We start from the raw sequence: 13,646 nt of genomic DNA on the forward strand, positions 1-13,646 counted from the left end.
AAGTTGCCTGCCGCGCCGTGAATGCACGTGTAGCAACAGAAAAAATGAGCCAGGGAGTGCAGACTCTCTACCACTTGTATTCGGTACTTACCAAGATTCCAGAAGGTCTAACGATCGCCTGCCTCGGTAGCGCAGTAGGCAGCGCGTAAGTCTCATAATCTTAAGGTCGTGAGTTCGATCCTCACCCGGGGCATCTAATTTTCTGTGACTGAAGGTGGTGCTGTTGCTAGGGCGCCAACTTATTTCTTGTTTGTTATCCACAACGTTTCAACGCTTCAGCGGGAAAATGTTTACTTCCTGTTATTGCTACATACAGCTTCCCTATTCCTCTTCTCCCAGCAGAGCATGAAGCCAAAAGCATTGCTCTGCGACGTTTGAGGTGCGCGCCTTGCCAGTCAGTATGTGCAAAGATGCTCGCAAAGAGAGCGACAATGCGACAAGCGACCGTACGAACGGTCGAATGAAACGGCCGCATCCGGTGTGGTCTAGTGGCTAGGATACCTGGCTTTCACCCAGGAGGCCCGGGTTCGATTCCCGGTACCGGAACGGAATTTTTTCCACACGAATCGTGACAAGTTTGAGCTGTCCGAGCGGCCGTTTCCCGTCCTGCTCGCAATATAGCTACTGTTTCGTGACCGTCAGCAGAATATAGACTAGGGAAGCAGACACACGACGACCATAGGAATGGTGTATGGCTTCATGCCACCTGATTCCAGCGTAGGGCTGAGCAACTGCATCTGCCGAGGCCCGTTAGCTCAGTTGGTTAGAGCGTCGTGCTAATAACGCGAAGGTCGTGGGTTCGATCCCCCCACGGGCCACTTCTCTTTTACTACTGCGAAAAGGCAGCGCCGATTTCAGCTGGCGAGTGTGATGACCAAATGATCATCACCCTGCGTGGAAGTTGACAGAGGATCCGAACCCGACTCGTCGGGAAGCACTACAGCATTCACTCGGCAATGGCCATAATATCTTGAATACACTGGTTACAGAAAATGAAAGAAAATGTCCGATTGCCGATGCGTAACAACTTTGGCCCTTGTCAGTACTTGGGCGGGTGAGCGCATGGGAACACAGGGCACTATTGGCAGTTTTACTTCCTATTTTTGTTTCTCCTTTGTTTTCGGAGCTACAGCCCGATTCGGCCAGGGAGACGCCACCGTGAAATGAAGGGGGCGTGCTGTGTGTCCATCGCCTCGCCTCTCCTTACCTCTCTCAGTCGTTTCTCGTGCTTGTCGTTTTGATATAGGCCGATTTGAGAGCGTCAGCTCTCGCGTCAGCTGAGCAAAGTCGAGACAAGTCGAGACACACTAAGGGCTGGTATGCAGCGAGTAAGAGGGCGAAAAAACAATAGTTTAAGAGCGCGTGGCAAAAGTACTCATACGCGAAATTAAAAGCCTGCTGCGGTGGCCGGGAATCGAACCCGGATCAACTGCTTGGAAGGCAACTATGCTGACCACTACACCACCACCGCACAAGCGAGCGCCCCGCCACCGCGCTGAGTCGGCTTCCCGCCTGTCGGCAGCGGCCGAAGGTGATCGTACCCGGCAGGCGCATTTCGAGGCAGGCTAGGGGAGCACATCCAGACGCATTCGGACAGCGTATCCGCGCACATTTCGCATCCTTTGGCAAGAGTCGGCGCCGGCGACGCAAGAGTACGCAGAGGACCGCGTTCTGGCGGCATCTTTAAGCAGTGCAGTGCAGGATTCAGCGTCTGCAGCATCTTCTCCACAGAATGCTACGGCGCTTGACGGCAGTCCCACTTTCCCTTGAGACATCTGCTCGGGAAGCAGCGTGAAGGTACCGCTGGCCCGAGCATCGGTGGTTCAGTGGTAGAATGCTCGCCTGCCACGCGGGCGGCCCGGGTTCGATTCCCGGCCGATGCATCATTTTGTTTTTTCTCCGGTAGGGGTGCTGCGTGTCTTTCGCACTCGAACTGCGTGAGCCATGAGAATGAACCGCGGGATTCCGTGTGGAAAGAACCAATCATGCAGCGCGGACGACTGCTCGTTTGGACTCCTGCGTGCTATTGTACATACTGGCGTCGGCCTAGCATCGCAAGTTGCCTGCCGCGCCGTGAATGCACGTGTAGCAACAGAAAAAATGAGCCAGGGAGTGCAGACTCTCTACCACTTGTATTCGGTACTTACCAAGATTCCAGAAGGTCTAACGATCGCCTGCCTCGGTAGCGCAGTAGGCAGCGCGTAAGTCTCATAATCTTAAGGTCGTGAGTTCGATCCTCACCCGGGGCATCTAATTTTCTGTGACTGAAGGTGGTGCTGTTGCTAGGGCGCCAACTTATTTCTTGTTTGTTATCCACAACGTTTCAACGCTTCAGCGGGAAAATGTTTACTTCCTGTTATTGCTACATACAGCTTCCCTATTCCTCTTCTCCCAGCAGAGCATGAAGCCAAAAGCATTGCTCTGCGACGTTTGAGGTGCGCGCCTTGCCAGTCAGTATGTGCAAAGATGCTCGCAAAGAGAGCGACAATGCGACAAGCGACCGTACGAACGGTCGAATGAAACGGCCGCATCCGGTGTGGTCTAGTGGCTAGGATACCTGGCTTTCACCCAGGAGGCCCGGGTTCGATTCCCGGTACCGGAACGGAATTTTTTCCACACTAATCGTGACAAGTTTGAGCTGTCCGAGCGGCCGTTTCCCGTCCTGCTCGCAATATAGCTACTGTTTCGTGACCGTCAGCAGAATATAGACTAGGGAAGCAGACACACGACGACCATAGGAATGGTGTATGGCTTCATGCCACCTGATTCCAGCGTAGGGCTGAGCAGCTGCATCTGCCGAGGCCCGTTAGCTCAGTTGGTTAGAGCGTCGTGCTAATAACGCGAAGGTCGTGGGTTCGATCCCCCCACGGGCCACTTCTCTTTTACTACTGCGAAAAGGCAGCGCCGATTTCAGCTGGCGAGTGTGATGACCAAATGATCATCACCCTGCGTGGAAGTTGACAGAGGATCCGAACCCGACTCGTCGGGAAGCACTACAGCATTCACTCGGCAATGGCCATAATATCTTGAATACACTGGTTAGAGAAAATGAAAGAAAATGTCCGATTGCCGATGCGTAACAACTTTGGCCCTTGTCAGTACTTGGGCGGGTGAGCGCATGGGAACACAGGGCACTATTGGCAGTTTTACTTCCTATTTTTGTTTCTCCTTTGTTTTCGGAGCTACAGCCCGATTCGGCCAGGGAGACGCCACCGTGAAATGAAGGGGGCGTGCTGTGTGTCCATCGCCTCGCCTCTCCTTACCTCTTTCAGTCGTTTCTCGTGCTTGTCGTTTTGATATAGGCCGATTTGAGAGCGTCAGCTCTCGCGTCAGCTGAGCAAAGTCGAGACAAGTCGAGACACACTAAGAGCTGGTATGCAGCGAGTAAGAGGGCGAAAAAACAATAGTTTAAGAGCGCGTGGCAAAAGTACTCATACGCGAAATTAAAAGCCTGCTGCGGTGGCCGGGAATCGAACCCGGATCAACTGCTTGGAAGGCAACTATGCTGACCACTACACCACCACCGCACAAGCGAGCGCCCCGCCACCGCGCTGAGTCGGCTTCCCGCCTGTCGGCAGCGGCCGAAGGTGATCGTACCCGGCAGGCGCATTTCGAGGCAGGCTAGGGGAGCACATCCAGACGCATTCGGACAGCGTATCCGCGCACATCGCGCGGAGCAGCGGAGCGGTTGCGGCTTTGTTTACATCGCGGGGCGGCACTCAGCGAGTGTTTCGAGGTCCACGTGTTCAAGTTTCTTCAACGTGAGTACCATGTCGACAGTTACTAGGGCAAACACTGCGCAGTTTGTGTTCGATCGAAATGCTTTGCGGCCCACCGCTTTTGAAATCCACGAATTTCTATTCGAAGATTTGAAAATCCCGGAAGATCTAGTGGACACTTTTCAGTTGGATTTCGCGCAATATTCGCTATTTTTGAAGTTCTTTTCCGGCGACATCTGTGAAAGATTTGTTGAAAAATTTGGCGGAGTGCGTAAATTTAGGCATGTCGATGGCACAGTCAGTGATGTGCAGATTGTGCCCTCGGGTTATGGTGTTAGAACGGTCCGAGTATTTAATGTGCCCCCTGAATGCGGCAATGATTTGATTGCACGTGCTCTCACTCAGTACGGCGTTGTCTTGTCGGTAGTAAACGAAAAGTGGTCTAGTGCGTACCGGTATCAGGTTAATAGTGGAGTACGTAGTGTCCGCATTGACCTGAAGAAACACATTCCATCCTACGTAATGATTGCGGGCTGTAGGGCTCAAGTGACTTATATCGGCCAGCCACCCACATGCTCAATTTGTCATTCCACTGAGCATTTACGTGTTGATTGTCCCCGTAGACGACCCGTGCAGCTCCCACGTAGTGATGCTGCGGCTACTGGTGGCCACTTTGTGCCACTACTGAGTGAAATAGTAGCGGGCACTGTATCACAACCCCGCCCTGCCGACCCTATTCGTGCTGAGGATGTACCAAGTGAGGTGAATGTTAATGTAGACGCGCCACAGGAACGAATGGAGGACGCTCCCATTTTGTCCTCGGCTGTAGTAGAATCGGATTCAGTTGCTAAGGAGGTCCCAGATGTTTCGGATCATGCACCGGTTGCTATTTCGGAAGAGATGGACACCTCCTTACCACCGCCTCCGCCGCCTGAAGAGGTTCCCCTGGCACCGAGGAAAGGGCGTACAAAGAAAAATAAAAATAAGGGTACAAGGAGTCAGCAGTCAGATGATTTACCGTGCATCCCTGTCTCAGAGAGTGGCAGTGAGAGTGAAGTTCAGACATCGTGCCCCCCTGCCTCTGACAGCTCTGCGCGCCAGGAGCGTATAAGGGAACAAACTGCACATCTCAAGGTGTTCTTAAATACGGCACGCGAACAGGGTGCGCATGCTGCGAAGCGCAAAAGCGAGCAAAGTAGCGAGCAGCTGCCGCAGCGCACGCGCAGGCATTCGGCGACGTCGGCCGCCGGTACAGCAACAACACAGGCGGACGAGGCCACGTACACAGACACCGCTGGTGGTCGCGCCCAACCGACCGACCGACCAACGGAGACGCCCTGGTGGAAGCAGGAGGAGGACGACCCTGGATCCCATTAGCGGCTTTCGGCGGACCTGCTGTAATTCGTGCCCCGTTTACCTGCGACGTTATGTTACGCTGTTCCTGCACGCTGACAGTAATTTTCTGCACAGTATTGTCCACGAGTTACGTAATGGGTTGCAGTGCTTCTTGACAGTTTTATTGGTGTGCTTAAGACGCTGCATCTGCGTCTTCCGTTTCTCATTTTTCTTGCTAATACTTGAGTGTTTGTGTTTTAAATGGCCGCCGCTCGTCAACATCTAAAGATCTTCTCAGTTTTATCACTCAATGTAAATCGCATCATAGCTGCGCATAAAATAGCAAGTTTTATAGACTTTTTAACTTTGGGAGGCTATGACGTTGCATTGCTCCAAGAAGTTACTGTTAAGCGCTTCAATAACGTCCCTGGTTATGATGTCATCTATAACATTAACGTTGAAGGTACTTGTGGCACCGCTGTTCTTTATAAAACTGTATTGCAACCAACTAACGTGCAATTTTTACCGAATGGCCGCTTACTTACGTGTACGATCCAGGATGTCACATTTATTAATATATACGCGCCGAGTGGCACTGATCATAAACGTGCACGTTCTGTTTTCTTTAATCAAGATGTGGTTCCGTTCTTTGCGTCGACCCGCAATGTAGTAGTTGGCGGCGATTTTAACTGTGTTACTGCCGCAGCCGATCAATTTCCCACGGCTACCATGTGCCCGGAACTTTCCCAACTAATTGTGACAAATGACTTGATCGATGTTTGGCGTCATTTTCATCCTGCCACGACGCAATACACACATTTTTATGCGAACGGTGCCAGCAGAATTGATCGCGTTTATGTGTCGCGACCGCTTCAAACCTATCTTCAGAGGGTTGCGGTACATCCCGTCGCTTTTAGCGATCACTGCGGTGTTGTGTGTGACGTGCAATTACTGGCAAATAGGCAGGCGCCACCTTCCCGTGTTTGGAAACTCAATACCCGTCATCTCTCTGACGCCGGTTTACGTTGCGAGATTCAGAACGTGTGGCAGTTTTGTTCTGAAAAACGGGGAAGTTATGCCTCAGTCTTACAATGGTGGGTCGACTTAGCCAAACCGCAGTTGCGCAGTGTTGCGATGCGGTATGCAAGGGAGGCGTCATTTTGGGAGAGGCGCACCATTGCCTTTTATCAACAGTGCCTCCAAGATGCGCTTGATGCACCCGTGCCGCCAGATCAAAACTTACGCGCACGTTTGAATAGAATTAAAAGCAAGATACTCCAGCATCACCTCCACAAGGCACAAGGTGTTCTGATCAGGAGCCGACCGCAGTGTGAGACCATTGACGAAGTGCCAACGCTTTACCACTTGGCACGCGAGAAACGGTTGGCGCGGAGGAAAGACATTACCACCCTCATCACGGACACTGGTGCTCGTCTCACGGCGAAGCATGAGATCGTTGCCCACGTCACCGACCACTTTAAGAGATTGTTCGGACGGACAGCTGCCGATGATGTCGCACGTTCCTTTCTGTTAGATGAATTGGATACTGTCATCTCCGAATCTGACCGTCAGTCACTGGATGAGATGTTGTCACGGGACGATGTGAAAGACGTGTTACGTTCGTGTCGTCGAGGGAAGTCTCCAGGTCCAGATGGCCTTCCCATCGAATTTTACCTGGCTTATTGGGATATTTTCGGTGAGACATTGACGATCATGATAAATGAAATTGTTCGTGGTGCTGCTGTCCCTTCGAAGTTCGTTGCAGGGCGTATTATATTAATTCCGAAGACACCGACAGCATGCCGTGTTGAGGCATTACGCCCTATCACACTTTTAAATGCAGACTATAAACTGGCGGCACGATGCCTCGCAACGAAACTCAATGTGGTCATGGACAAGATAATCAGTCCCTTTCAGTCGTGTGGCGTGCCACGCCGTAGCATTTTTCACGCTGCGGCTTCATACCGAGACGTGGTCGCGTACGCAGCCATTCATGACCTGTCCGCTGGCATTCTCTCCATCGATTTTGCCAATGCATTCGACCGTATCGGGCACGATTATCTTCTGTCCGTCATGACAAAACTGGGGTTCGGCGGCCACTTTCTCGATGCTATACGGAATCTTTTAACATCGGCGACGTCAGTAATTGTCATCAATGGTTGGCAGTCGCCGCCCATTCCTATTACAAGATCCGTCAGACAGGGCTGTCCTTTATCAATGCTCCTATTTGTCATTGCGCTCGACCCGTTTTTGCGCGCAGTTGGTCGACTCATTGAAGGTGTCCAGGTCTGTCACGTCTCTCTGAAATGTGCTGCCTATGCTGACGACGTGGGACTTTTCATGGGGCGGGCAGATGACTTGGACAGAGTTCGCGATGTTCTGATACTGTACGAACGTGCCTCTGGCGCCGTTCTGAATACGCGGAAAACTGTATTGGTACCACTGGGTCGGCGGGGACTGTCTGCTGAACGGGACTGGTTCCGCGTTGTGCGCACCCACAAAATTTTAGGACTCGACATTGTAGCGTGCCCACAAAAAATGCAAGTTTTAAACTGGAGGCGAATTCTTGGCACTGTGAAGGCCCTATGTCGCAGCCACTCAGGTCGCCGACTCAACTTACATCAACGTGTGGCTGTCATTAACACATTCATCTTATCGAACGCGTGGTACATCGCCCAACTGCTTAGTGTTCCGAAGCCGATCGGGAGGGCGATTTCGCAGGCAGTCTACTGGCTCCTGTGGCGGCATGAAATTTTTAAAGTCAAGGCTTCGACCTGTGTCATCGACAGGCAGCTGGGCGGCCTCGGTTTCACCGACGTTCCACGCAAATGCGGCGCGCTGCTCGTCCACCGGACAGCCACCCTGCAGTCCGACAACCCGGCAGGAACCACCGCGGCACTCCTGGAGCTCTACCGCCCACACTCTGAAGCGGCGCCCGTCTCTCTCGCGGCCATCCCGTATAAGATGTCCTACATACGGGAGTACTTTTTAACGAGGAGCTATGCTCTGTCAACGGCTACCGACAGACACAGGACCGCCCGCGGACTCTACGTTGCCCTGACTGGACAACCTCCGCGTCATAAACTGGTGTTCCGGAACCCCACAGTGGAATGGGTGAACGTGTGGGCAAACATCAACAACCCGGTGTTGCCGTCGGACGTGAGTGCGCTCTGGTTTAAGATCGTCAACAACACCCTAGCGACGAACCAGCGGCTTGCCGACATTCATCTCCTTCCCTCTGCCAACTGTGGTAGATGTGGTGCTGTGGACACACGGGAACATCGTTTTGAGTGTGCATCGGTGTCGACGGTATGGCGGCTGTGTCAACGAATGGTCGCCCACATTAATAGAACGCCTCCTCACCTTGTGACTGTTCGTCGTGTGATAGTGCCTAACTTCAAAGCTTTCCCGCGGACGAAAAATAACGCCACTGTCTGGATCTTAGGGCATACGATTTATGCCCTTATCGATATGGCCGTCACTGATACTGTGATTTACCTGGATTATTTGTGGGCCCAGTATATGACACTGAAGGATTGCGTTCAATTTCGCGAACTGTTTGCGAATTTTTTGAAGGCGGCCTTGGATTACGGCTATGAAATGGAACTGCGGCAAACACCTTGAACTGAGATTTACTGAGCTGACGCGTTCCACCTTTAATTTCTTTTTCCTTCTTTAATTTGTTTTAGTTGTGTTATGGTTGGTGACTTGTGCCACAACCTCACTACGGGTCGTTCTGGTTTTATCTCCAGGAGAGGAGTGTCCTTTTAATTTTGAGGAATTTTATTTTGTTTACAAGACTTCATGGGTATTTTAGAAGATACAGTCTCTTAATTTCTGTTCCCGGACTGTCGTGATTTCATTTTATTACTTTCCTGTGATTTCAGTTTCTTTCGTGTGATACACACATCGACATAAACTCTCATGTTGTGCCGTTGTGCTGCGTTGACACCTGTTTTGTAACAACTCTCTGCTACATCGGAGTGACTGACGTTAGCCAGAAGGGAGAATATTTTCCTTTTAAGCGGAATATGATTTTAGTTGAACTACGCGCAGAAGAGTTGAACCAGCGGAGGAAAGAAGACCGTCCACGAATTCCGCGATATAATTACTCTTAGTTCCTTATTTTTCTGTGGAAGAAGACACCACACCATCTGAGCAGAAGATGATTATGTTTTCAGTTATTCCTCTGTTCCACGAAGTTCGACAGTCCAGCAAATATAGCGATGAAGCTCGCCGAAGAAGGCATATTTTGGTGAGAGTAAGGAGGGCTATAAGGGGAGTTGGGAGGCCCTAAAAAAAAAAAAAAAAAAAAAAAAAAAAAAAAAAAAAAAAAAAAAAAAAAAAAAAAAGTGGTAGAATGCTCGCCTGCCACGCGGGCGGCCCGGGTTCGATTCCCGGCCGATGCATCATTTTGTTTTTTCTCCGGTAGGGGTGCTGCGTGTCTTTCGCACTCGAACTGCGTGAGCCATGAGAATGAACCGCGGGATTCCGTGTGGAAAGAACCAATCATGCAGCGCGGACGACTGCTCGTTTGGACTCCTGCGTGCTATTGTACATACTGGCGTCGGCCTAGCATCGCAAGTTGCCTGCCGCGCCGTGAATGCACGTGTAGCAACAGAAAAAATGAGCCAGGGAGTGCAGACTCTCTACCACTTGTATTCGGTACTTACCAAGATTCCAGAAGGTCTAACGATCGCCTGCCTCGGTAGCGCAGTAGGCAGCGCGTAAGTCTCATAATCTTAAGGTCGTGAGTTCGATCCTCACCCGGGGCATCTAATTTTCTGTGACTGAAGGTGGTGCTGTTGCTAGGGCGCCAACTTATTTCTTGTTTGTTATCCACAACGTTTCAACGCTTCAGCGGGAAAATGTTTACTTCCTGTTATTGCTACATACAGCTTCCCTATTCCTCTTCTCCCAGCAGAGCATGAAGCCAAAAGCATTGCTCTGCGACGTTTGAGGTGCGCGCCTTGCCAGTCAGTATGTGCAAAGATGCTCGCAAAGAGAGCGACAATGCGACAAGCGACCGTACGAACGGTCGAATGAAACGGCCGCATCCGGTGTGGTCTAGTGGCTAGGATACCTGGCTTTCACCCAGGAGGCCCGGGTTCGATTCCCGGTACCGGAACGGAATTTTTTCCACACTAATCGTGACAAGTTTGAGCTGTCCGAGCGGCCGTTTCCCGTCCTGCTCGCAATATAGCTACTGTTTCGTGACCGTCAGCAGAATATAGACTAGGGAAGCAGACACACGACGACCATAGGAATGGTGTATGGCTTCATGCCACCTGATTCCAGCGTAGGGCTGAGCAGCTGCATCTGCCGAGGCCCGTTAGCTCAGTTGGTTAGAGCGTCGTGCTAATAACGCGAAGGTCGTGGGTTCGATCCCCCCACGGGCCACTTCTCTTTTACTACTGCGAAAAGGCAGCGCCGATTTCAGCTGGCGAGTGTGATGACCAAATGATCATCACCCTGCGTGGAAGTTGACAGAGGATCCGAACCCGACTCGTCGGGAAGCACTACAGCATTCACTCGGCAATGGCCATAATATCTTGAATACACTGGTTAGAGAAAATGAAAGAAAATGTCCGATTGCCGATGCGTAACAACTTTGGCCCTTGTCAGTACTTGGGCGGGTGAGCGCATGGGAACACAGGGCACTATTGGCAGTTTTACTTCCTATTTTTGTTTCTCCTTTGTTTTCGGAGCTACAGCCCGATTCGGCCAGGGAGACGCCACCGTGAAATGAAGGGGGCGTGCTGTGTGTCCATCGCCTCGCCTCTCCTTACCTCTTTCAGTCGTTTCTCGTGCTTGTCGTTTTGATATAGGCCGATTTGAGAGCGTCAGCTCTCGCGTCAGCTGAGCAAAGTCGAGACAAGTCGAGACACACTAAGGGCTGGTATGCAGCGAGTAAGAGGGCGAAAAAACAATAGTTTAAGAGCGCGTGGCAAAAGTACTCATACGCGAAATTAAAAGCCTGCTGCGGTGGCCGGGAATCGAACCCGGATCAACTGCTTGGATGGCAACTATGCTGACCACTACACCACCACCGCACAAGCGAGCGCCCCGCCACCGCGCTGAGTCGGCTTCCCGCCTGTCGGCAGCGGCCGAAGGTGATCGTACCCGGCAGGCGCATTTCGAGGCAGGCTAGGGGAGCACATCCAGACGCATTCGGACAGCGTATCCGCGCACATTTCGCATCCTTTGGCAAGAGTCGGCGCCGGCGACGCAAGAGTACGCAGAGGACCGCGTTCTGGCGGCATCTTTAAGCAGTGCAGTGCAGGATTCAGCGTCTGCAGCATCTTCTCCACAGAATGCTACGGCGCTTGACGGCAGTCCCACTTTCCCTTGAGACATCTGCTCGGGAAGCAGCGTGAAGGTACCGCTGGCCCGAGCATCGGTGGTTCAGTGGTAGAATGCTCGCCTGCCACGCGGGCGGCCCGGGTTCGATTCCCGGCCGATGCATCATTTTGTTTTTTCTCCGGTAGGGGTGCTGCGTGTCTTTCGCACTCGAACTGCGTGAGCCATGAGAATGAACCGCGGGATTCCGTGTGGAAAGAACCAATCATGCAGCGCGGACGACTGCTCGTTTGGACTCCTGCGTGCTATTGTACATACTGGCGTCGGCCTAGCATCGCAAGTTGCCTGCCGCGCCGTGAATGCACGTGTAGCAACAGAAAAAATGAGCCAGGGAGTGCAGACTCTCTACCACTTGTATTCGGTACTTACCAAGATTCCAGAAGGTCTAACGATCGCCTGCCTCGGTAGCGCAGTAGGCAGCGCGTAAGTCTCATAATCTTAAGGTCGTGAGTTCGATCCTCACCCGGGGCATCTAATTTTCTGTGACTGAAGGTGGTGCTGTTGCTAGGGCGCCAACTTATTTCTTGTTTGTTATCCACAACGTTTCAACGCTTCAGCGGGAAAATGTTTACTTCCTGTTATTGCTACATACAGCTTCCCTATTCCTCTTCTCCCAGCAGAGCATGAAGCCAAAAGCATTGCTCTGCGACGTTTGAGGTGCGCGCCTTGCCAGTCAGTATGTGCAAAGATGCTCGCAAAGAGAGCGACAATGCGACAAGCGACCGTACGAACGGTCGAATGAAACGGCCGCATCCGGTGTGGTCTAGTGGCTAGGATACCTGGCTTTCACCCAGGAGGCCCGGGTTCGATTCCCGGTACCGGAACGGAATTTTTTCCACACTAATCGTGACAAGTTTGAGCTGTCCGAGCGGCCGTTTCCCGTCCTGCTCGCAATATAGCTACTGTTTCGTGACCGTCAGCAGAATATAGACTAGGGAAGCAGACACACGACGACCATAGGAATGGTGTATGGCTTCATGCCACCTGATTCCAGCGTAGGGCTGAGCAGCTGCATCTGCCGAGGCCCGTTAGCTCAGTTGGTTAGAGCGTCGTGCTAATAACGCGAAGGTCGTGGGTTCGATCCCCCCACGGGCCACTTCTCTTTTACTACTGCGAAAAGGCAGCGCCGATTTCAGCTGGCGAGTGTGATGACCAAATGATCATCACCCTGCGTGGAAGTTGACAGAGGATCCGAACCCGACTCGTCGGGAAGCACTACAGCATTCACTCGGCAATGGCCATAATATCTTGAATACACTGGTTAGAGAAAATGAAAGAAAATGTCCGATTGCCGATGCGTAACAACTTTGGCCCTTGTCAGTACTTGGGCGGGTGAGCGCATGGGAACACAGGGCACTATTGGCAGTTTTACTTCCTATTTTTGTTTCTCCTTTGTTTTCGGAGCTACAGCCCGATTCGGCCAGGGAGACGCCACCGTGAAATGAAGGGGGCGTGCTGTGTGTCCATCGCCTCGCCTCTCCTTACGTCTTTCAGTCGTTTCTCGTGCTTGTCGTTTTGATATAGGCCGATTTGAGAGCGTCAGCTCTCGCGTCAGCTGAGCAAAGTCGAGACAAGTCGAGACACACTAAGGGCTGGTATGCAGCGAGTAAGAGGGCGAAAAAACAATAGTTTAAGAGCGCGTGGCAAAAGTACTCATACGCGAAATTAAAAGCCTGCTGCGGTGGCCGGGAATCGAACCCGGATCAACTGCTTGGAAGGCAACTATGCTGACCACTACACCACCACCGCACAAGCGAGCGCCCCGCCACCGCGCTGAGTCGGCTTCCCGCCTGTCGGCAGCGGCCGAAGGTGATCGTACCCGGCAGGCGCATTTCGAGGCAGGCTAGGGGAGCACATCCAGACGCATTCGGACAGCGTATCCGCGCACATTTCGCATCCTTTGGCAAGAGTCGGCGCCGGCGACGCAAGAGTACGCAGAGGACCGCGTTCTGGCGGCATCTTTAAGCAGTGCAGTGCAGGATTCAGCGTCTGCAGCATCTTCTCCACAGAATGCTACGGCGCTTGACGGCAGTCCCACTTTCCCTTGAGACATCTGCTCGGGAAGCAGCGTGAAGGTACCGCTGGCCCGAGCATCGGTGGTTCAGTGGTAGAATGCTCGCCTGCCACGCGGGCGGCCCGGGTTCGATTCCCGGCCGATGCATCATTTTGTTTTTTCTCCGGTAGGGGTGCTGCGTGTCTTTCGCACTCGAACTGCGTGAGCCATGAGAATGA

General features: G+C 52.3%; 19 non-coding genes across 19 annotated transcripts; 15 read left to right on the plus strand and 4 right to left on the minus strand.

The window, feature by feature from the left end:
- The first annotated feature begins 120 nt into the window (after positions 1 to 120).
- On the plus strand, positions 121 to 193 carry Trnam-cau. Its single transcript has one exon. It is a non-coding gene; the product is annotated as a tRNA-Met (tRNA).
- A 281-nt stretch (positions 194 to 474) lies between these two features.
- Trnae-uuc lies at positions 475 to 546 on the plus strand. Its single transcript has one exon. It is a non-coding gene; the product is annotated as a tRNA-Glu (tRNA).
- Positions 547 to 744: 198 nt separating this feature from the next.
- Positions 745 to 818, plus strand: Trnai-aau. Its single transcript has one exon. It is a non-coding gene; the product is annotated as a tRNA-Ile (tRNA).
- A 581-nt stretch (positions 819 to 1,399) lies between these two features.
- Positions 1,400 to 1,471, minus strand: Trnag-ucc. Its single transcript has one exon. It is a non-coding gene; the product is annotated as a tRNA-Gly (tRNA).
- Positions 1,472 to 1,812: 341 nt separating this feature from the next.
- On the plus strand, positions 1,813 to 1,883 carry Trnag-gcc. The gene has a single exon. It is a non-coding gene; the product is annotated as a tRNA-Gly (tRNA).
- A 293-nt stretch (positions 1,884 to 2,176) lies between these two features.
- Trnam-cau lies at positions 2,177 to 2,249 on the plus strand. Its single transcript has one exon. It is a non-coding gene; the product is annotated as a tRNA-Met (tRNA).
- Positions 2,250 to 2,530: 281 nt separating this feature from the next.
- On the plus strand, positions 2,531 to 2,602 carry Trnae-uuc. Its single transcript has one exon. It is a non-coding gene; the product is annotated as a tRNA-Glu (tRNA).
- A 198-nt stretch (positions 2,603 to 2,800) lies between these two features.
- Positions 2,801 to 2,874, plus strand: Trnai-aau. The gene has a single exon. It is a non-coding gene; the product is annotated as a tRNA-Ile (tRNA).
- Positions 2,875 to 3,455: 581 nt separating this feature from the next.
- Positions 3,456 to 3,527, minus strand: Trnag-ucc. The gene has a single exon. It is a non-coding gene; the product is annotated as a tRNA-Gly (tRNA).
- A 6,229-nt stretch (positions 3,528 to 9,756) lies between these two features.
- Positions 9,757 to 9,829, plus strand: Trnam-cau. Its single transcript has one exon. It is a non-coding gene; the product is annotated as a tRNA-Met (tRNA).
- A 281-nt stretch (positions 9,830 to 10,110) lies between these two features.
- On the plus strand, positions 10,111 to 10,182 carry Trnae-uuc. Its single transcript has one exon. It is a non-coding gene; the product is annotated as a tRNA-Glu (tRNA).
- Positions 10,183 to 10,380: 198 nt separating this feature from the next.
- On the plus strand, positions 10,381 to 10,454 carry Trnai-aau. Its single transcript has one exon. It is a non-coding gene; the product is annotated as a tRNA-Ile (tRNA).
- Positions 10,455 to 11,035: 581 nt separating this feature from the next.
- Positions 11,036 to 11,107, minus strand: Trnag-ucc. The gene has a single exon. It is a non-coding gene; the product is annotated as a tRNA-Gly (tRNA).
- A 341-nt stretch (positions 11,108 to 11,448) lies between these two features.
- On the plus strand, positions 11,449 to 11,519 carry Trnag-gcc. Its single transcript has one exon. It is a non-coding gene; the product is annotated as a tRNA-Gly (tRNA).
- Positions 11,520 to 11,812: 293 nt separating this feature from the next.
- On the plus strand, positions 11,813 to 11,885 carry Trnam-cau. Its single transcript has one exon. It is a non-coding gene; the product is annotated as a tRNA-Met (tRNA).
- Positions 11,886 to 12,166: 281 nt separating this feature from the next.
- Trnae-uuc lies at positions 12,167 to 12,238 on the plus strand. The gene has a single exon. It is a non-coding gene; the product is annotated as a tRNA-Glu (tRNA).
- Positions 12,239 to 12,436: 198 nt separating this feature from the next.
- Trnai-aau lies at positions 12,437 to 12,510 on the plus strand. Its single transcript has one exon. It is a non-coding gene; the product is annotated as a tRNA-Ile (tRNA).
- Positions 12,511 to 13,091: 581 nt separating this feature from the next.
- Positions 13,092 to 13,163, minus strand: Trnag-ucc. Its single transcript has one exon. It is a non-coding gene; the product is annotated as a tRNA-Gly (tRNA).
- A 341-nt stretch (positions 13,164 to 13,504) lies between these two features.
- On the plus strand, positions 13,505 to 13,575 carry Trnag-gcc. Its single transcript has one exon. It is a non-coding gene; the product is annotated as a tRNA-Gly (tRNA).
- The last annotated feature ends 71 nt before the right edge of the window (positions 13,576 to 13,646 follow it).

The sequence above is a fragment of the Schistocerca americana genome, unplaced genomic scaffold, assembly GCF_021461395.2.
Source record: "Schistocerca americana isolate TAMUIC-IGC-003095 unplaced genomic scaffold, iqSchAmer2.1 HiC_scaffold_116, whole genome shotgun sequence".
NCBI lineage: Eukaryota > Metazoa > Arthropoda > Insecta > Orthoptera > Acrididae > Schistocerca > Schistocerca americana.